Source organism: Phascolarctos cinereus, unplaced genomic scaffold, assembly GCF_003287225.1.
Source record: "Phascolarctos cinereus isolate Bilbo 61053 unplaced genomic scaffold, phaCin_HiC Scaffold_4;HRSCAF=312, whole genome shotgun sequence".
In the NCBI taxonomy this organism is placed as follows: domain Eukaryota; kingdom Metazoa; phylum Chordata; class Mammalia; order Diprotodontia; family Phascolarctidae; genus Phascolarctos; species Phascolarctos cinereus.
In genome coordinates, this window is record NW_027555847.1 from 508636041 (window position 1) to 508659707 (window position 23667).

Here is a 23667-nt window from a genome sequence, read left to right on the forward strand (position 1 = left end):
TAAAAATTGGTTTTTACATATAATTGAGAAAAATAAAATAAAAGAATTTTAAAAGAGGACATTGGACTCAGTGACTTTATTCCTATGATCTTACTTCATTCAGTAGGCAATGGGGAACTACTGGAGGTGTTTAGTAAGAAAGGTCACATGGCCTATCTTGTGAGAAAACTTTATTCAATTATGGGAATTGTTAGAAAACTTTATTGCATTGTTTGAACCTACCTCTGCGTGGCTGGGAAGCTGGACCACCTCTGTTTGTTGTTTATGAGACCCTTAACCAAGGATGCAGGTCATGCTGAGCAGAAACCCAGTCAGATCTGAAGATTGGTGCGAGGAGTTTTCTCACAAAACATAAATTGGACTAGACCCATAATTGAATAGAAAGGGAACTGAGCTAGCTCTAGAATTGAGTCACAAGATGGAATCAGTATGGTTCACTCAGTTTCCACAATTCCCTCAATTAACCTGCTCAGATCTCAGTTTTCTTATCTCTAAAATGGGCAGTGGGAGGGATTGGACTAGATGATCTCTATGGTCCCTTTCAACTCTAGCTTTATGATCCTAGAATGGATGGGTAAAAAAATCGAGGTTTGAAGTACAGGCAACTCTTTCTAAAAGTCTGGCAGCCAAGGGAAATAGAGATAAAAGGATTGCTTGAGGAAGAAAGAGTAGTAATGTTTTTTTTTAAATTTCAGAAAGATATGAGCAGAAGAATATAGGGAGAAGGAAGGAGTCATTCAGGAGGAAGAAACTGAAGATGGATGAGGAAAAGTCACAGAGGAAATGGAAGATCACAAAAAGGAATGTTTGGTCTAGGCAAGGATTTGGGGGGGGCAATTGGGGTTAAGTGACTTGCCCAGGGTCACACAGCTAGTAAGTGTCAAGTGTTTAGTCTGAGGCCAGATTTGAATTCAGGTCCTCCTGACTTCAGGGCTGGTGCTCTATCCACTGCACCACCCAGCTGCCCCCTGGTCTAGGCAAGGATTAAGCCTACCTCATCCTCAGTCTGTTAGGAAAGAGAAAAGGTAGAGGAATGAAGAAGGGGAGTTGATAAAATGCACCTCTTTCATGAACTCAGACCTTTTAGTAAGGTAGGTTGAGTTCTTCTGCTGAGAGAGAGGAAGAGAGTAAAACTGGACTTGGGGAGAAAAGAGATGGCTTGGAAAAGCTGAAGGTTCTCTAAACTTCTACTCTTCAGACTAGGATGAAACCACCTTTTGTTCCTTGGAGGAGCAAGGTCTTTTCTTGTTTTCTATCTGTTCCCATTGAGTCATTCAGGCAGTAGCATCTGACTCTCCATGGGGTTTTCTTGGCAAAGATACTGGCATGGTTTGCCATTTCCTTTTCACTGTGTCCCCATTTTACAGTTGGGGAACTAAGACAAATAGGGGTTAGGTGACTTGCCCAGGATCACACAGCTAGTAAGTGTCTGAGGCTGGATTTGAACCTAGGCCTTCCTGACTCTAGGCCTAGTTCTCTGTGCACTTCACCATTTAGCTGCCCCATCTGTTCCCTACAACCTTTCGAAATATGGAAGGAATCCTGGACAGACTAAACAGTAGGCACTGTGACACCTGTCATAGATTCAAGTTAGCAACCATTACTGAGTGTAAAGCACTGTACTAAGCACTGGAAGACCTCTTGTACTCTCATGGAACTCGCAATCAGAAGTAATAACCGACATTCATATAGCACTTCAAGCTTCATATGCATTATCTCACTTGATCCTCACAACAGGGAGATAATACAGATATTATCAAATGGAAACTGAGTTTCACAGAAATGAAATGATTTGACCATTGTCAACAAGATGTGAACTGAAGTCTTCCCCATTATATCACACTGCCTCTAATAGGAGTGTGTGGTATGTGGAGCGGAAGGAGCACTGGTTTTGGACTAGGGGCTCTGGGCTCAAAACCCACCTCTGAGGCTTAATGATGAGTGACGCTGGGCAAGTCACTCCCTTTGCTGGACTTTAGCTTCCTCATCTGTAAAGTAAGGGAGCTGGACCGGATGGCCTGTGAGGGAGCTGCCTTCCCTAACTCTATGAACCTGTAATGATTGCTGCTATAATCCCTCCCAGCCTCTCCTGGCACTGGGTGACTAAGCCTCTGCTTGCAGCTCCTCTAGCCACTAAGGGCCAGAGTGCAAACAACGAGCAGCGGTGTGCCCTACTTCTCCAGTCTCCTGGGCAGCCAGGCTTGCAGGCTGACTATAAGACTCTGCCCCTCCCCCCTTCCACCACCAGGCATCAGGATTTGGAGAACCTTTTCTTTCTTGCATATACTTTAAAAAAGCAACAATGGAATAAAAAAGAGGTGATGATTTACTTAAAAGCTTTTCTAAAAAAAAGTTATGCTTTTCATATGAAAACAGGTTTCATTGCTAAGTTATTTCATGTATATTATTTTTAGCATTTTAATTCCTCTTTCAAAATGGAAATATAAACATGGGCCACAAATCCTGCCTATGCAGGTGCTCATTAAATGCCTGCTAAGTCTCTTGGGACACCCTGTGCTGTCACTTCTTTCTATTCAGTGCCTTATTATACACTCTTATCACCCCTCTTTTCAAGCAGTAGCCTAAGCTCTTCACAATTCTGGAGATGACCTGTTAAAAGTGTAGAACAAAATCATCTCAATGACAGCGAAAAAGCCCAGGGTTTGGAGTTAGAAGATCTGCATTTGAACCCTCTTCACTTAGTTGGCTCTCCATTTTGTAGGCATGATAGGTTAGGGAAGTTATTTCCCAGGATTATAGATTTAGAGCCAGAAAACATGTTGGAGAAAAGGGCAGCCAAGGCCTGAAGGTCAGTGATGCTCAGTAAAAAAAACAACCCAACATTTGAACCCCAGTCCTCTGGCTTAAAAATCCAACTTTTTTTTTTTCACTCACACCATGCAGCATGGTGTGTGGGGGGGGGGAAGGGTAATGGACATCATCTCCTTGTCTGTAAAATGAAGGACTAAAATGTTGGACTAAATTATATCTAAGGTCCTTTTTAGTTCTAAAACCCTAGAATCCTAATCCTCGAAGTGTTTTTGTGTTTTGTTTTTAGGGGGGAAGGAGAGGAAGGAAATATTTTTGGTGGGTGTTAAGTGGGAGGACATTCTAACAGGACCTGGATAAAGGCCCAGGCATGGGAGTGGGTGAAGGAAATTAAGACTACAAAAAGATTAACCTGATGGTAATGAAAGGAGTATAGGCCGGGAAATAAGGAGGGAAGAGAGGAAAACTAAGCATGGGAGGACTAACAGAAGGCTTCCATTTAAATGAAAATACTAGAAGAAAGTCTGAAAAATTTCCTGGTTATAATATTCATAGGATCACAATTTGATGGTGAAGTAGAAGGGTAGGGGGCCCTAAAGGGGAAAAGGAGAAGTAATATTTTTTTTTCCTTTGTTTCCCACCTCAAAACCTGGATATCTTACCTACCTTCCCACCCCAAACAAACAGATAAACTTCAGTTGAGGCTCAAGCTAAAGGTGAACCCTTTGCTTCAACAAAGTCAGAATAATCATATAGGAAAACTAGGGCCATCTCTATCTGTGGGTTGACGAACCCCAGTAAGTATGTTTTCACAGTAACCCCCCAAACTCTTCCCTACCATCTACCCTTGACCAGCCTGTCAGAGCACCAGAAATCACCACCATTATTACGTAAGCCTAGTTTCTAAGATGAGTGCATTTTATGGGCTACCACTTTAGCTATGACTAGATGAGAGAAAATGACACAGATGCAAGGCTGTATGCCTGCCTGATTGGGGGCGGAGTTGGTACTAGAGCTTCAGAGAGGAGAAACATTCTTCCTTTTCTTCTTCAGGAGCATTTGTAGTCGTAGACTTACTTTGAGACTGACGTCAGACATGTGGAGAGTGAGAAAAAGACATTAGAAGCTGTAGATGTGTAGGGGAAGCCGGCTTCCTCACATCTACCAGCAGATTAGCTCCCTAGAGACAGCAGGGTATTTCCCCTTGGGTGAGATTAGAGCCTCTGAGGTCTCCTCTCCCATCTAAAGAATCCATTCACTCTGTATATTTTCTAGTATATTCTAACCTGTTTAACTTCTCCAATTTCTGTTTGATATTTTGCTTGAATAAATCAGTTTACTTACAATTTGCTAATTGTGATGGTCTTTTGTGTAACTCTGATTTGGTAGGAAGAGGCCACAGTAGCAAGTGTACACACTTACTCTCTTCCCTGAAGAGGGATCAAGGTAGCCACTTTTTTGTTTTGAAACTATTGTTACCTGTGAAGTAGCGATGTTGAGGGTGGGAGCTGGGGTGAAGGCAGATAGATCCCAACCCTTCTTCTGAGTATTTAAGGTTCTTGAAAGCAGAAACTGTTTCGTTTTTATCTTTCCATAACCAGTACCAAATACACTGCCTAGCATATGCATTCCAAAAGTGTTCATTCAACAAAAATAATACACATTTATCATATGTTACTTTGTGCAAATCTCAATCCTAGGTACGGGGAGAGAGCCTATGAGGGAGAAATTGTGATCCTTCCTCTCAAGAGGCTTATAATTAATGAGGGAAGAAAAGATATGTATACGAGCAATCATGTTAAAAATGTACAATAATATACAATAATAAATGCACAAGAAAGGAACAAAATGCCATTAGAGCTTCAAAGAAGAGAGAACATTTTGATGGGGAGATTCAAGTAAGTCTCCATAGAGAAAATGACATTTGAACTGGGTTTTGGAACATATGAAATATTACTAGGTAAAGATAACAGGGATGGGACTTTCCATCCCTGTTAAGAAAGTCACTTCCTAGGATCAAAAGGAATGGTGAGAACAGAGATGGAGACAGGAAATTTCACGATGTGCTTGTGAAGTGATTTAAAAAAAAGCCCACTTTGGCTATAGCATAGAGTCCTTTAAAATAGAATAACAAGACATAAAAATCAGATTGTGGATATCCTTGAAAACCAAGCTAAGGAGTTTGGATTTTATTCAGGAGGCAATAGGGGAAAGCAGTATACCATTTCTAGAAATATGCATTGAAAGAATAGTCACCTTGTGTAGAATAAAATGGAGAAGACAAGTTTTAGGAATGATGTAAGTGTAACAAGGGCCATCCCATGGAACATGCTTAGAATTGCCTTTTTTGGCTCCAGTCAGAAGTGTCAAACCCTGAGCAGTCCTTTGGTATTCCCTCACCCCATGACAATAAATAGATGACAGTATTGTGCTATACTGCTTCTAGATGGCATTTTTAACTTGGATTCTCAAGTGGTATTATGTAACTTGGAGAATTTCAGTGAGGGATGGGGACTGTCTTTTGTCTTTCCCAGAATGATGGTGACTGGGCCTATGTGGCAATGGGTGAAGGGGAACTCACTTGGGCATCCTTGCACCTGAACCCCCAGCTTCCTTTTTCTCTTTTGCATTTGTTCTTTTCCTATTTAAAAAAGAATGAACATTTATCTTAATATGCCTGAGTCCAGGCTTAGAGGAAACCTTGTGAGTTTTGAAGGTCCTGAGTCTCAATGGGTTCAAGCTGAATGGCTACAGAGGAAGAGTCCTTGCAAATATTCTAGTGCTCTTGGACAGCATAGCCTTGGACAAGAGGACTGGCCCAAGCCTGGCTCTTTTACCAGCAGACATGTCCCAGGAATGTTTGGACAATGCAAAGTAGAGGTGAAATCTAAAATGCCTAATTAACAGTCCTGCAAACTTTTTTAAATGTTTTGATGAGGGTTGAATATCAACCTCTCAACCAATTGTAACAGTAATCATAAGTTAAGTTACTGGATCCTGTTTTAAGTTTCTGCTATTTATGTATGCTGTGATTTTTTTTGTGTGTTTAGCATGTCTTTTAGGGAAAAATTACCTGTCCCATTTCTGATTTATATTGTATATACTTTCCCTTTTTGGAGAAACCTTAGATAATGTCCCTGTGATGCTGATTTGGGGGTTTAACAAGTATAAGAAAAGGGAACCTAACTGTTTTCATTAGAGACAAGCTCCCCAGGACTGAACCTAGTCCAAACTTCAGACCTGGGTACAGAAGCTGGAGTGAACACAGTATCTTAGTCCTTGTAAGCCCAGCAGTAACTCTTCATGGTTAGATGAGAAAAAACTTTCTATCCAAAAGTGGAATGGACTGCTACAGGAGGTAGTGGATTTCACTTCATCAGAGGGCTTTAAGGGGGGGGGGGGGGGGTCTGCTGGAACCAGCTCCTACAAGTTCTAGAGAACCTATTATTAAATTTTCAGTGAGAACATTTATACCTCAAAAATCAGAAAATGTTACTAAGAGAGCTGGATTTATTGTTTTGTTGACTGTCTAGAATTAAGAAAATTATGGAGAAAATGTTAATGCAGATTAAACTTAAAAGTGTGTCGTGTATATAGATATAGATATAAATATAAATATATGTTTTGTTTTTCCTTTAGAGAGGCATCATGAAACATTTACCAGCACGCCTCTGGTTTTAAGCACAGGTGAGATGGCCACAGCTGGGGAATCCTTTTTTGAGTATGGGCTGGGCTAGACAGCTGCTGGTGTGTCTTGTAGCTCTGAAATTCTGAGATTCTCTGGTACAGAGACTAGTTCAGAACTATGCATTAGTCCAAGTGAGAAGTAATGACGACCTGGACTAGTGTGGTAACATTATTAATGACAAAGAGGAAACAGACACAAAAAATATTTGGAAATAGCTCAACAGGACTTGACAGCTGTTTAAATATGGGCAGGCAGAGAGGTGGGGGAGTTGAGGATGATAGTGCTCAGCCTAGACTCAGCTCATCCTTGATTCAGCTGTGTGACTAAGACAGGGCAGGAAGAGGAACTAGGTTTGGAGAAAAGATAAGAAGCTTGATTTTAGGCATTAAGTTTGTTGTGCTAGCAGGATATAGTAGTCTGAAAACACCTATGCTGGGGGTGGAGGGCAACACCCTTTGAGATCTATAAGGTTGTATGCAACAGGCTGCTTCAGATCTTTTGTTGGCTTTTGATCCTGCTTAAAACCTCTTTTCTGGACCCTTCCATACCTGGGACTTTCCATTCTTGAAACCTGCTTTTCCATGCTGTGCTGTCTCTGGTGCCTTCCTGCTTGTGTCATGAGGCAAGAAAGTGACCAGATTTGCCTTTGTGAGACCCTTTTCTGTCAAACCCTTTGCTCTCATCTGCCTCTCTGACTTGTGCTGTGGTGGAATATGACTCAGATATTTCTGTGCCAGACTAGGAGGAGTGAAGGGTACCAGGTTTCTCCTCAAGATCATTACCACCCTTCATCATGGTCTGAAGCTCATTGCACTAGAAATCCCCCCACTTGCTGCTTGACAACGTCTGGAGATCCAACCGTACCTACCTTGTCTCTCTGGGGACTATTTTCTGGGTCCTGCTTTCCCTGAATCCCTTTTCCCATTCCCTCTTCCTCCTGGTCCTGGATTTCTCAAGTTAAGCCATAAGCCTTTCCTTGTACGAGTTAAAATGCACCCATAATAAAGTCCTGTTGATCTTAATCTTAATGGATCAGCATTATTTTCTATGGAAACATATAAATCTCAAACATCAGCTAAAATTGTTCGGGACTTAGGATATCCAGGTGGAAGTTTGGATCTGAAATTCAAAGAGAGATGAGGACTGGCAAATGCGTACTTGAGAATCATTCAGGTAAGTGAAGCCACTGATAGTGATTTTTGAGTTAATGGGAAGAATGCATAGAGAGAAGAGACAGTATGAGAACAGAGGGATGCTCATATTTAAAGGGTGGGAAAAGAATGAGGAGTTAATAAAGTTAGTGAATTATAGGGACAGAAAAGGAGACCTAGGAGAGAGCAGTCCCATAGAAGTCAAGGAGATAGAACTGAGAAGGATGTAATGCTTTCTGAGTCATGAGACCAACAAAATAACAGACAAAACACTTTCCCCAGTTCTCACTAACTCTCAAAAACCCCCAAAAGAGGAATTATGCAGTCACAACTGAATCTACAAGACAAATAAACAGAGAAAGCTCTAATGAAGTAAAATTTTTGTGAATTAATGCTGAAGACCACTAATCCTTAAGGTGTTCACTCAGAACATCTCTCCTACCAGCTTCCATGATCCCAGCAGAGATGCATAGATTGATACAAACTGACCCAGAAGCTTGTGCCTGGAACACACTCTGACATCCCCTCCTGTGGTAGATATTGGTGTAGGTGTGCAACTATGGTTAGATGGTAGGATACAATGCAGATGCAAGGTGGTATGCCTGCCTGATTGGGGGCAGAGCTGGCACTAGAGCTTTGGAGAAGAGAACCATTCTTCCTTTTCTTCATTCATCCCCAACCTATTACCCACTGGTTCCAGACACTGATTCTTCCCAGCCATGGAAGGAAGTAGGAGGAGACAAAGTAGGTTGACTTTTGACTTCAGAGAATTTGTCTGAAAACTTTCCCCCAACCCTGCAAAAAAAGCAGAAAATGCTAATTCAGCCCAGTCAGAGAAAGAAAGAACAAAAGCAAAGGGAGAAACTTGAAAAAGGTCCAGGGTGAGTGACTCTACTATGCCCAAAGGAAATGAAACTGAAAGCCAGCAGGAGACAGTCTTATTTCCCCAAAACATACCTAGGCAGTGATCCAGACTGGTGAACTCTAAATCCCACCAAATGGGAAGAAACTAAGGCAGATTTTTAGTTCAGTATCAGGGGTGTACCCATCAGCAAAATGGGAGGAGAAGAAAATAAGTGATGGAACAGAGAGAATACAAGAAAAAAAGCTGAAACAGCAACTGTGTCAGGAGGAAGAAAACTCAATAAAAACTCAGAATACAAGCAGATATCATCAGAGAGGAGAACTAAAAATGGAAGGATAAGTATTAAATCCTCAAAGAGATTATACAGCTCTCTTAAGTATTACAAGACAAAGAAAAGTAAGTTAATTCCTAATAAACCCGAAATTCTATGGAATCTCAAGAGATCATGGGACAACAAGAAGAAATTCCACAATGGTTCAAGAGAAATGAAACCTATGAGAGGAAATTAATAAATGTGTCAGAAGTTCATAGCGCTCAGTGTTCATAAGTTAAAAAAAAAATTCCTCAATGAGCAGATCAGAAAAATTGAATCCCCAGTAAAAAAATTCTTCAAAAAATCAAAAGTGAAACTAATAGCTATGGAAAATGAAAATACTGAAGTGGAGGAAAACCTGGCAGAAGAAAAGCCAAAGGCAGTAGCATTAAAAGAATATATGATCTCCACACAAGGCAAATTCATTAACCTTGAAGATAGGATGAATAGAAAAAACTTAAAAGACCACAGGTCATCCAGAAGAACATACCAAAAAAAAATACATAAAAACTCCTAATATGGTAAATAGTACAAGAAAACTTCCCAGAACTTCTGCATATAGAAAACCAAGCCCTACTTGAATGAATCCATAGACAGCCTCCCAAAAACCACTGTTACTTCAAATTCCAAGACACATTAAATTGTATCTTAGAATTAATTTATACGAGTCATTAAATTTAATAATTCCAATAACAACCAACGCATTCTAAAGATGGCTAGGAAAAAGATCTTCAAATATGAAGGAAAGGAAATTTGAATACACAAGATTTTTATGCAACCACTAGATTTTGTGAGAAGGAATGGAATAGTATATTTCTTTCTTTTCTTTTCTTTTTTTTAATAAATGGGTGGGGTGATGGGCCCTGGACCCCTGAAAGGATTAGACCACGTCTCTGAAAGCAACCCAGTCCCTGAATTTTCCCATACATTTCAGCAGCCCAAATCACTGGAGCCTCTGCCCAAAGGCAAGTAGCCTACCCCAGCCCACTCAGATCACCTAATTAGCTTATCTGAAGTGCTTTCACTGTGCTCTTGGCCCAACCCAGGCTACTTGCATATACCACCTACTCCTTAATCCCATCTAGATCACCTAATTAACCTACTTGAAGTCCTTTTACTGCTGTTACCTGGCCCACCCCAAACTACTTACCACTCCTTAATCTCATTCAGATCCTTTCACTGTCCTTTTTGTATATAAGCATCAGTCTACTCCTAATAAGCTGCAGATTCACTAGGAATCTTGCCCACTCCTATTGGTAGTACAATAAACCTTGCTTCTTCGACTGAAAGAAGGCTTGAGAGCCTGAATTCTTTCCAGGCAGATCGCCCTGTACCCTTACATTTTGAGATTCCCGGTACCCCAAACGACAACATTTCCACATTAGTCATGTTGTAAAAGAAGAATCAGAACAAAAGGGGAAAACCACTAGAAAGAAAAAATAAAAACAATAAAAAAAGAGAAAATAGTATGCTTCGATCTGCATTCAGACTCCATAGTTCTTTCTCAGGATGTGGATAGCATTTTCCATCATGAGTCTTTTGGAATTGTCTTAGATCGTTGTGTTGCTGAAAAGAACCAAGTCTATCAAAGTTGGTCACAGCACAATGTTGCTGTAACTGTGTACAATGTTCTCCTGGTTCTGCTCACTTCATTCACCATCAGTTTATGTAAGTCTTTCCAAGTTCTGGAACAAGAGTATTCCATTACACTCATATACCACAACTTGTTCAGCCATTCCTCAATTGATGGTCATCCCCTCAATTTCCAATTCTTTGCCACCCCAAAAAGAGCTGCTATAAATACTTTTGTACATATGGGTCCTTTCCCCTTTTTTATGATCTATTTGGGATACAGACCTGGTAATGGTACTGCTGGATCAAAGGGTATGCACAGTTTTATAGCCCTTTGGGAATAGCTCCAAAGTGCTCTCCAGAATGCTTGGATTAGTTCACAACTCCACCAGCAATGCATTAGTGTGGAATAGTACATTTTAAAAAGCAAAAGAGCTCAAGATGCAACTTAGAATTGCGTACCCTGTCAACTTAAGCCTAAACATTAACAACAAGAAAAGAAATTCTTCTTAGGAAAAGGTGCAGAATAAAACCCTGAAAACAAAATTTACAGGGTAGGGGAAAAAAATAGGAGATTTTAAATTGAATGGATAATTAATAATGAAATACTAATGATACTAAAGAAAAAACCATAGAAACAATCAGTTATTGTGTTAAAAAAATGATAATGATAAGACAACATACTCAAATGTCTGGAATGTACCTAAAGCAGTCCTCAGAAAAAAAGTTATAATCCTGAAAACACGTATTTAAGGAGAGAGAAAGGAATGATTAATGAACTGAATATATTATTTTAAAAATTAGAAAGTCAACAAATCAACAAACCCCCAAAAGTACATACAGAGTAATCTTTCAATTAGATGAGAAACAGATGAATTGGAAATCAATAAAACTATAGAATTACTAAAAACTAAAAGTTTTTTTCAAAAAAAAACTGATGGAGTTAGAAGAGTGAGAAAACTCAAATTAAGAAAATTAAAAATGAACTACAAACTCAGAAAAAAAACAAAAAGAAATTTCAGAATCTAGTATGCAAGGAAATATGCCAACAAAACTGAAAATTCAAATGAAATAGACAAATATTCTCTTTAAAAATATAAAATATCCAAATTAACTTAACAACAAATAAAGATCTTAAATAATCCCATTTCAGAAATTGAACTAGCTGAAAAGGAATCACCAAAATTAAAAATAAAACAAAACAAACCAACCATGAGCTTGGTATAGATGGACCAGGAGACTTCTATCAAATTCTTGAATAATATTAGTGTAAAAATATATGTAAAGAATATATAGAGGATGCCCATCAATTGGAGAATGGCTGAACAAGTTGTGGTATATGAATGTAATGGAATACTATCGTGTTATAAGAAATGATGAACAGGCTGACTTCAGAAAAACCTGGAAAGACTTGTATGGTCTGATGCTGAGTAAAGTGAGCAGAATCAGGAGAACATTGTACACAATAACAACCACATTGTGTGATGACTAATACTGATAAACTTAACCCTTTCCAGCAATACAAGGATCTATGACATCTCTAGAGGCCTCGTGATGGAAAATGCTATCCACATCCAAAGAAAGAACTATGGAGTTTGAATGCAGGTGGAAGGATACTATTTGCTATTTTTTTCTCTTCCATTGAGTTTTGTTTCCTCTTTCTGGTGGTTCCTCCTATTGGTTCTAATTCTCACCTACAACATCACTAATGTGAAAATATGTTTAATAGGAATGTATATGTATAGACTATATCAGATTGTGTGCCATCTTGGGAAGGGTGGTCAGGAGGAAGGGGGAGAAAAATTTTAAACTCAAATGCATATGGAAGTGATTGCTGATAAATCAAAAAAAAGAAAAAGAAAAAATATACAGCACAAATTAACTTCAAAAATTGAGAAACACTCAACAAACTCCTTTTATGAGACAAATATAGCCCCGATGCCTAAATTATAAAAGGATATAAAGCAAAAAAAAAGAGAACTATAAGTTAATATCACTAATAAATATCAGTACAAAAGAATTTTAAAATCCTAACAAAAAATATCACTAAATTTTTTTTTTTTGGTTTTGGTTTTATTTTACTTTTATGTTCAGTTTCAAATTCTAGACCTCCTTTTACCCCTCTTTCACCCATTGAGAACTATAATACCTATTATACGTATGAAGTCATACAAAACATATTTCTGCACTAGCCATATTCTACCTACACCTGCTACCCCCCCACTCCCCAAAAAACCAAGAAAAATAAAGGAAGAAAAAAAAACATGCTTCAGTCTGCACTCTGAGTCCAATAGTTCTCAATATGGAGGAGGACAGCATTTTTTATCGTGAGTCCTTTGGAGGTGATGGATCATTGTCTTTCATAGTTGACTATCTTTACAATATTGCTATTACTATATAGATTGTTCTCCTGGTTCTGCTCATTTCACTTTTTATCAGTTCATATAAGTCTTTGCAGGTTTTTCTGAAACCATCCCCCTTATTTTTTTTTTATCGCACAACAGTGTTCTAGCATATTCATATACCATAATTTGATCAGCCATTCCCAAATTGATGGGCATCCCCTCAGTTTCCAATTATTTTCCGCCACAAAAGGACTTGCTGCAAATATTTCTGTACATATATGTCCATTTCCTTTTTCTGTGATCTCTTTGGGATACAGACCTAGTATTGCTGGGTCAAAGGACATACATAAAACTGTCCAGAATGGTTGGACTAGTTCATAGCTCCTCCAACAGTGCATTAGTAGACCTATTTTCTCACATCCCTTCCATCATTTATGACATTTATTTTAACCGGTTATAGATTTTTAAATTTATTTCTTGAGAATTAATGTGATGGTGGAAAGATCATTAGCATGGACTAAGCATCAGAAAATTGAGGTCCAGCGAATTCTAGTACTGGCTGCTTCCAACTAACTCTATAATGTTGGGGAAACCACAGTATCTCTGGGTATGAGTTATCTCATCTATATATTGTGAAATTTATTTTTAAAAAATCATTCACGGTGTCATAGTATTAGAGCTGGACAGTACCTTAGAGTTCATCTAGTCCAGATGAGAAAACTGAGGTCTGAAGAGGTTAAGTGACATGTCCAGAGTCACACATGTAGTAAGTGGCAAAAATGGAATTCAAACCCAGGTCCTTTGAGAGTGCTCAGATTTATACTTGAGTTTAAGAATGGTTCAACCTTAGAAAAAACAAATAACACAAAACAAAAACACTCAAGACTACATGATTATCAACAGATGCAGAACAAGCATTTTACAAAGAACACTCATTTATGCTAAACACACACACATATCCTACCCTAAAAAACACTGGTATAGAGGGATTTTTTTAATAAGATAAAAAATATCTATCTAAAACCAAAAGCTAGCGTTGTATTCAATGGTGAAACACTAGAAGTTTTCCCAATAAATATAGTACTATAACCACTCTGTTATTTGACATGGTCCTAAAAATGCTAACAATAGCACAAAGATAAGAGAAAGAAATTAAAGGCATAAAGACAAAGAAATAAAGCTATTCCTATTTACTGCTATGGTTTACTTGATGGTTTGCCTAGAAAATCCTAGGCAATTAGCAAAGAAACTAATTGAGACAATAAATAGCTTCAGTAAAATTGCAGGCTACAAAAAATCTAGGCAGTAATAATAGAGAATTCGTATTCAAATTAACGAAACAATGCTTAAAATACCTGGGACTTACTCTACCAAAGCAACTTAACACTCATATAGGTAAAGTACAAAACATTCCTTAAAGAAATAAAGAGCAACTTAAATAACTGAAGGAATGTTCTTTGCTCATAGCTGAATCTAGCCAATATGATCCCAATACCACCAAATTTCATGTATGAAAACTTTATAGACTTAAGACAAAATAATAACAAAATCATTTAGAGAAACAAAAGATCTAGAATAGCCAGGAGAATAATGAAATAATTGAAAAAGAAAGGCAGAAATGAAGAAGGAATAGTACTTCTGGGCCTCAAATTATACCAACAAGTAGTCATCAAAACCATTTGGAACTCGTAAAATAGAAAAAATAGACCAATGAAATATACTAGATAAGGAAGAATCAGAAATAACTGAATTCAGTAACTTGGTGTCTGACAAACCTGAAAACATAATTTACCTAATAAAAAAACCCAACTCTATTGACAATAATTGCTGGCAAAATAGGACATCCATCTAGCAAAAATTAGGTTTAACCTACTTTATACCAGGGGTATCAAACTCAAATAGGACCAGAGGCCATTAGATTTTAAGCTCCTTGCGGGCATTGTCTATTTTCTGCCTCTTTTTGTTATCTCCAGCACTTAGCATAGTACCTGACACATAGTAGGCATTTAATAGGTGTTTATTGATTGATTGACCACTAAGCTATACATAAGGACCTCTGCCAGCCTAAAAATGGCTTAGAAAATCACACATTTATATATTTTTTCTTTTTAAAAAAAAATTATTAATACATCAACACATTAAAATCACATAGAAAATATGTATTAATCTGCTTTGGGCCATACTCAGGAGTGTCATGGACCATGTCTTTGACACCTTTGTCTTATATCATATTTGAATAAATTCAAAATGAATATGTGACCTAAATATTGAAGATATATTTTAAAGATAAAGATTTTAAAGATATTTAAAGATATTAAAAATATTTAACACCATAAAAAATTTGGAAAAGAAGCAGATTGTATATTTCTCACAGCTTTGAATAGGGGGTGAATTCTAAGCTAAACAAGGGATAGAGGTGATTAAAAGATAAAATAGATCATTTCAGATAACACGAAATTAAAAAGCTTTCCCATGAACAAAATTAATACAACTAAGATAAGAAGAGGAGCAATTGATTAGGGGAAAAACTGTATCAAATATCTCCTATAAAGGTCTCACATAAATGTGTAAGACCTAATGCCATTCCCCAGTGGTCAAAATATATGAACAAAGAGCTCTCAAAAGAATTACAAACTATTAACAACCACAAGAAAGAATGCTCCAAGTTGCTAATTCTAAGAGAACATGACACAAAATAATCTTGAGGTTTCATCTCATAAGCAGGAAATTGGCAAAGATGACAAAAAATGAGAATACTCAATATTGAATGGGTTGTGGAAAGATAGGCCCATTAATGTGTTGGTGGTGAAAATGAAAATTGGTCCAACTGTTCTGGAAAGGAATTTGGAATTATATAAAGAAAGAGACTGAAAAAAGAAAAGAAAAAGAAGAAAGAAAGAAAGAGACTAAAATGTCTATGCTGTATGTCCAAGAGATCCCACTACTAGGCACACACCTGAAGGAAGTCAAAAACAAAAAGAAAGACCCCATATACACCAAAATATTCATAGCAGTACTTTTTGTGGTAGCCAAGAATTGGGGAAAATATATATAAATGCCCATTGATTTGGGGAAGGCCTAAACAAATTATAGGGCAGGAATGTACTGTGAGAAATTAGGAATATAATGAACACAGAGAAGCCTGAAGAGACATGCAAACTCATACAAAGAAAAGTAAGCAAAATCACGCAATCTACAGAATGACTACAACAATGTAAATAGAAAGAATAAGAGCCACGACAAAACAACTAAACCTAAATGCTATAAAATTATCATGATGAAATGTGTCCCCAAAGAACAGATGTGGGAGATCCAATGGAAGAGTTGTCAAACAAGGATGGAGACTGAAAAGAAGATATTGACTATTGGACATTTCAAAGAGGTGTCATGGTGACTTTTCAGAGAGCAATTTCAGTAGAGTGGTGGAGGTGAAAGCCAAATTTGACAGTGAAAAAGGACTGAAATGGGACATAAACTTGAGAGGGCAGAAGATTCAAAGATTTTTTTTTTAAAGAATAACATAAATGTCTGTTTGTAGGTCAGAGGGAAGGGAGCCAGTGGGGAATAGGTGGGGGAGATTGAAACTATGTGAGAGAGAGAGAACCATTTATGGGACTCGAAAGCAAGAGAGAAGGACAGAAAAGTTTTGAGGTATGGAGGAGGGAAATTGAGAGAACTCACAGTAGAGAGACCTGATCTCATTAAAAAAAGAGACAAGCTCCTCTCCTGAGAGTGAAGGGAATTGGAGTGATCTTACAAAAAGCAGAAAAAACTTGGAGCAGTTACGATGGGGAATGTAATATGGAATCAATAATAAATGAATAAAAGGATTGCCAAGCAGCACTCAGTGCCCTATCGCGGGTTAGATAGTATTAATTTATAATGGACTAAGTCCATGTGACTTTATTCTTTTCTCCAGCATGATTCAACAGCCCAAGAGAGGTTTTGAGAGAAGAGGAAAATTGGGGGAGGAGAAACTGGGGAGAGGAGGCTGGAGGAATTAGTAGAGTGGATGCTATCAGAAAGCCAATAGAACTAGGGATTCTATAGTGGTGGCTAATGAGTTGGCTGTAAACTGCATGTGGAGATAAATGAAACCAGAACGGGATGATTGACTAGGAGAAGACACATAGGCACCAAAGGTAAAGATATAAGTGATTTCCAGGCCATGAAAGTGGAGATTAAGTCAAAGGAAAAAACAAAAACCAGGTGCCTTGCCAAAATTTTTGTCTAGGAGTAGTTTTCAACCATAGAGGAAGAGTGGAGTTATTTTTATTCCCTTCTGTCAGAATGAAATATTCCATCATCCCATCAATCTAATGAGTTGGATGAACTCATCCAACATAAAAGCTAAAGAAATCAGAATTCTCTGTAAAATATGAAATCAAATACAGAAATTTTATCATTCTCCTGTGTATGGATAAATTCATTCCTTTCTCTGATGGAACTGTGAGCCACCCCTACTCAGCTTTCTGTCAAAAGCTATTGTGTACTCCTCAAGGTGTTTCTGGCCCCTGTATCTGTGGGGAGGTTGTTATCCTCAGTCTGTCTATACCTGGAGAAGCCTCCTTTGGCACTCTAGAACACGTCTAGACAAGAAAGACAGACTTGACATGGAATAAAGGATACAATTCATAATCTGAAAAGGCAAAAAGCAAAAAGGGAGGGAGGAATAGCAGGATTTTTTTTTAATTTAAAGGGGACACTAGAAATACGACACTCCATAAACAGAACCCAAATTGGGATACTGCTTTCATAGAACCTTAGAGTCAAGGGGGCCTCAAAGATCTTCTGATCCAACTGCTGGAGAGGCAGTAGAGCCCAAAGAGGAAAGAAGGCATGGATGACCTGGGCATCTTCCTTAAAATGGGAGATGCTGGGAAGAACTGACCAAACAGAACAAGAGGCATGGGGGAGAGTGGACTTCTAAACTGGAATTTTAAAGTGCTTATCATTATTATGCTCTTTGGCTTGATAGTTTCAACTTCTTCTCTCAAAGATAACCTGAAATCTGATGGCTAGTGGTGATTGTGACTCCTAGCTTATACGTTTCAGGGTAGCGATGGAAAGAGTACTGGATCTGGGGTCTAAGGATTTGGGTTTGAATTCCGGATCTACTACTTTCTACTTGTATGGCTTAGGCAAGTCACTTAGCCACTCTAAGTCTCAGGTTTCCCATTTGTAGAATGAAAAGATAGAGCTGGCTCAGAGGTGTCAAACACAGGGCTCTCCCCAGTGCTGCCTGAGCCAGATTAAAATGTATTTGGGAAATACTAAACAGAATAAATAAAAATACAGTTTTGATGTTGTTTAGTCATGTTTGACTCTTTGTGACCCCATTTGGGGTTTTCTTGATAAAGATTCTGAAGTGATTCACCATTTCCTTCTGCAGCTTATTTTATAGATGAGGAAACTGAATCAAACAGGATTAAGTGACTTAGCCAGGGTCACTCAGCTAGTAAGTGTATGAGGCCAGATTTGAACTCATGAAGATGAGTCTTCGTGACTCCATATCTGTTGCTCACTGCACCAACCTAGCAGCCCCTAAAGTACAATAGAACATAGATGATGTTAATATGTGATTTTCAAATTCAATATGCAGCCTATGGGGATCCTTATGTGTAGTTTAGCAGGCCCTTTTTGAGTTTGACACCACTGGGTAAGATGATCCCCAAGGTCTCTCCTGGCTCTAAATCTACAAGTGTGTATTTGGAACACTAGTCCGGTAATGACACAGAGGGTGGATGTGAGGGGGGAAGAAGGGAACAAGCATTTATTAAGTGCCTACTATATGCCAGGCACTGTACTAAGTAATCTCTTTACAATTATATCAGTTAATCCTTGAAAAAACCCTGGTACTCAGGTGCTATAATTATCCCCATTTTATAGCTGAGGAAGCTGAGGCAGGCAGAGGTTAAGTGACTTCCCCAAGGTTACACAGCTAATAAATATCCAAGCCTAGATTTGATCTCAGGTCTTCCTGCCTCTAGACCCGTGCAAGGAGACCAACTGGTAGGGTATTTGGAACAGTGAATCTGTTGCTTCCCCATATTCCTGCTAAAACGTTTGCATGTGTGTGCAATCACACATAGATATGCATATATTATCTATATGCGTCATATATCATAATACAGATGTTATCGGTGCATTCTAACTGAAAGTAGAAATGTGTTCTTTTTTTTTTTTTAAACTCAACCATAATTTGATCCATTGCTCTTCTCTGCTAGTGTGGATAATCAAGAGTTAACTGTATTGCAACCTTTGTCAATCAAACTTTTATAGACAATATTATATTGCCATGAATTATCATGTCAGTTTAATGTAACCTTTGGGCGTAAGAAGTCTGGAAGGTGGCCCAAACCTGTAATTTCACTGGTATAGGAGGAAACTCCCTTTGCCAACTAAAGACTGGCAAATATTTTGTACTGTATAGTTTTAGAGTGTTGTGTTGGGCACTGAGAGGATAAAGGACTACCAGGGTCACCCTAGCCAGTGGGTATCAGGGACTTGGACCCAAGTCTTCATCATTTTCACTCTCCATCTACTGTTCTATGCTACCTCTCTGATATTTACTGAGGCCAAAATGTGATGGAAAACTTCTTAAGGACCTTAATTAGCCCTTCATTTTCCCTTGGCTTGGTATTTGTGCTATCTTTCTTACTTGTAGCTTTTGCAAGGGTTTGGGGACAAAGATGGCATGACAATCTAACCAGCTGCTGCATTGACAGCAGCGTGTCAGCACACGTGTGATGGGCCTGAGTGATGTAACATCGTGACACCAAGGAGCACTGCAGTGCAAATTCAGAAGGCCCGTCTGTAAATCTCATCACTTCTCTAATAAGAAAGTGGAGCAAGGGGCGGTCATTGGGGACTCTTCCTCTGATACAGAAAGAGCTGATGTTTCTGAATATTTTTATCCTTTGCGGCTCAGTAGGGGAATAGATGCTCTCAAATTCCTGAGAACTTTCATTTCAATTATATTTCACATTCAAGAGAGAGATGGGGAGGAAAATGTGTTACCACAGACATTTCTAAAAAAAGTTCTCAGCCAGTGACTAAGGGAGCATCCCCAATAGATGTCTTCAGTTTAGTGCTGCTGTAACTGCTACTACACCAAGCTATGGGAAGCACCGGCTTACTCATAATGAATCTTAGCTGACTGAAGACATCTAATTATTCTTTTCCTTAAGAAAGTAATTAACTTTCCACATATAAAATTTAATTGCTTAAGATTGCTACCAAGGCCTCTGAACAATAATTCTACTATCCTGCTGCCTTTATTACTTTCTAGCCCTTGACACTGCTGAAAAAAAAAAGAAAAAAAGAAAAGAAAAAAAAGGCATCTGAAAGCCATATTTGTAAGAAAAAAAAAATGTAGACCTTTCATGATGCTGGAAAACAGACTTCCAGGGAAGCTTTTCCACTTTGCTGAAAGATTTATTGCCAATTTCAGGATAACAACCAAGCACATACTTGTGTTCTCTCTCCTCCACCCCCTGATTTTGCATGCTTGTCATCTGTGTTGGACAGGCGCTGAAAGGACCTGAGCTATACCAAAAGGAAGTGGTCCAGCCCCTTCTTCCTACTCCCCACAAGGGAGACAGAAGGGAAGCCCACATTTGCAGGAGCCAAAGGAAGTCAGACGCAGAGCCCTCGGGGGCTGTGACTGTGCTTCGGAAGAAATGCTGAGAAATTCCAAGGTCAAGTTCCTTAGGGAGCCAGAATTAGTGATGGGGCCAGATGGAGCACCAAGCAAGTTTCAGGGCTGTGCTGGGAGACAACTACAGGCCTACAGAGAGTAAGAGTGTGAACACTACAGAGAGGGAGCAGAAGGAATGATGAGCAGGCTCTAAGACTCAGACCCTGGACTTTCACAGAGGCTCTTGACTCCGCTCAAGTTACAAAGATACCTTTAACGCCTGGACTGTGAGTTTTGGGAATGCTGCGAGTGAACCCTGACCTGAGGAAAGGAAAACAGAACTTACTGAAAGAGGATGAGAGGCATATAGCACAGTGGAAAGACCACCTAGTTCAGAAGTCAGGCTTTGGGTTCAAATCCTGCCTCAGACACTTGCTGCAGGGGTGACCTTAGGCAATTTAATTAACTTCTCTGGGCTTCAGTTTCTTTCCCTGTAAAATGAGAAGGTTGGACTACTCAATCTTGAAGGCCCCATCTATGATCTTGTGACCCGCAAGTTCCCTTTCAGCTACTAATTCTACAACTATTTCATTGCTAATGGGTTTGACAGTCCTTTTCTGTCCTTTACTGCTTTTGATAAAACTATTCTATATTTAGTGTCAATGTAGCTTAAATACTTGTGGGGGCTAGAAGTCCATGGGAGGGAGACACACAGAGCACATGTTCCCCAGATGGGAGTTGCCCCCAAGTTGGAGCATAAACCATAGTTAACTATTATGAGACAGGCACCCTTGAAAATGAACTGGCCTCTGGTCTAATTAACATATAGGTCACACATTTAAAAATCATACTTGCCCAAAATGGCAATTTTTAGTTCAATGATTTTGCTTCCTTGCAGTATTGACTAGAATAGTCACGACTGTGAGTCCTGGTCTACTAAAAAGAACATGGGATTGGGAAGTGGAAGATCTGAGTAAATTCTGCTATTTATCAGTCATATAACTTTAAGCAAATTGGTTTGTTCTTCTGAGAAGCAGCTTCCCAAAATGTTAAAGAATAGTAAATAGTAAATTGACAAGATTAAATTGTAAGGATTAGCTAAAGTAATGTATGTAAAGAATGTGTCTAGAAATTGAGCTATTATTATAATCATGGATATGATTAACTGCTTTATTGTCAAAATAACTGTGCAGACGTGTAAGCACTTACTGAATGGGGAGCCTTTGACTGCATCTATTCCTTGGCCAAGAAATTGCCTCACTGGCCCATGAAGAACTAGCTCTTCTGGCTGACCAAGAAGGAACAGCAGTTCAGTGATATACATGGGCTGCCCTCACATGTGGGTCCCCGGCAAACTCTCCCAGGTTTTGGTGCATTGTGGTGCGTCAACATCCACTCAAAGTCAGAAGCTCCCCTAATATGTTTTCTTTTATAGGCCAGTGAGAAGACAAATTAATTCAGAACAAAGGATATCTATATATTCAAACAACATAGCAAAATAAATGCCAATAAAGATCCTTCACACAGATAAGGGGCACATTCTCTGAGCAGTCACTAGTGGAAGAAGGGATACATGTGACCAAGGAAAAAACATGGAGACACACACGTATACGGAACACTCGTGGCCAGGGAACATACATGGCAAGGGCAGCTCACGTCTTTCCCTCATTCACATCCTCTGATGTCCTCTGGTGATAGCAAAGACTGTTTGCTGTAGCTGTTTTGGCTTCTACTGAGCTGCTGTCTGATGGGTGTCTCTGCTGGGAAGCTGCTGCTCTCTCCTGCCATCTACTGATCTTCAGCTGGATCACGGCTTCTTTGGTGAGCTGCCCACTAAAAGCTTCTCAGCTCTGAAAAAAATCATAGCTTCCCTGGGTCATAGATTTAAAGCTCAATTTCAATTTTTTTGACATCTAGACCTAATTCACATTTAGTCAGGTAGCTAGAAAATTTCCATTTAACATTTGGATTCCTTTTCTCCTGCTGCTGTTTAGGATCTGTTTAAACCATGGACTTTTTTTTTTTTAATTATCAACAATCACTTCCATAAGCTTCTGAGCTTCAAATTTTTTCCCCCCTCCCTCCCTACCTCCCTCCCCAAGACAGCGCACAATCTGTTTTAGGCTATACATACACATTCTTATTAAACATATTTTCACATTAATGATGTTGTAAGTAAGAATTAGAGCCAACAGGAGGAACCACCAGAAAGAGGAAACAAAACACAACAGAAGAAAAAAAAAAGCCAACAGTATGCTCCAATCTGCATTCAAACTCCATAGTTCTTTCTTTTTCGTGGATAGCATTTTCCATCATGAGGCCTTTGGAAATGTTTTAGATCCTTGTATTGCTAAGAAGGGTTAAGTCTATCAATATTAGTCATCGAATAACGTGGCTGTTACTGTGTACAACATTCTCCTAAACCATGGGTTCTTAACCTCTTTTTGTGCCATGAATAAAGGTGAAGATTGTGGACTCCTTCTTAGAATAATACTTTTAAAAAATGCAGTTACATGGAATAAAATACATAGAATTACAAAGGAAACTAAAATTTAGTGAAAATAAAGATGTGACTTTTTTTTCCATCTGAGGTCACCAATCCCTTGAAATCAATACCCCAGTTTAAGAACTCCTGGCTAAATTAAACTCATTTTATTTAGAGTGAGAAAATGCCTCTCAATTCTTTTTTTTTTTTACTTCCATGGTGTCAATTGTGATATGTGCAAAGCACATATCCTGGTTAGAGAAGTCTGAAAGAATCCGTTAATCCTCATCTTACCTCTATTCTGAATTCTTATCAGCAACAAAATTATTATCCCCTCTATATCAGCATTAGTCTTAAGATGCTTTCCTCTTTTCTTGAACTTCTGTTTGTCAGATTCTGAGTTTAGGGGAACAGAGATACTACTATACCTACCTTACACTAACTACAGAGTTTATTGAATAATAAGCAAACCCCATGGACCTACTCACTCATATAGAAAGGATATAAGAAGATGTATATGCATCTGTTTTGCCCAGTGAACAGCTGGATACCCAATCTTTTTTTAGAGTGAGGAAATGAAGCTATATATGTAATTGCTCCCAGAAAGTTGGCTCTAGCCAGATTATTATCTGGCAGCTTGACTACCAGCTGGCTCAGGGATGTTAGGGGCCCTGTAGTTTTATACTGAGGTAGACAAAAGGAGGTGGACCGTCCTACAACTACACCAATCTCCGGTAAATAGACAAGGCTAAATACAAAGGCTGGTAGAATTTCTTTGGAATCAGGGGCTGTTCATGTCATAGATGCCCATGTCACTCTTGCTGTATCTTAACTTGTCAT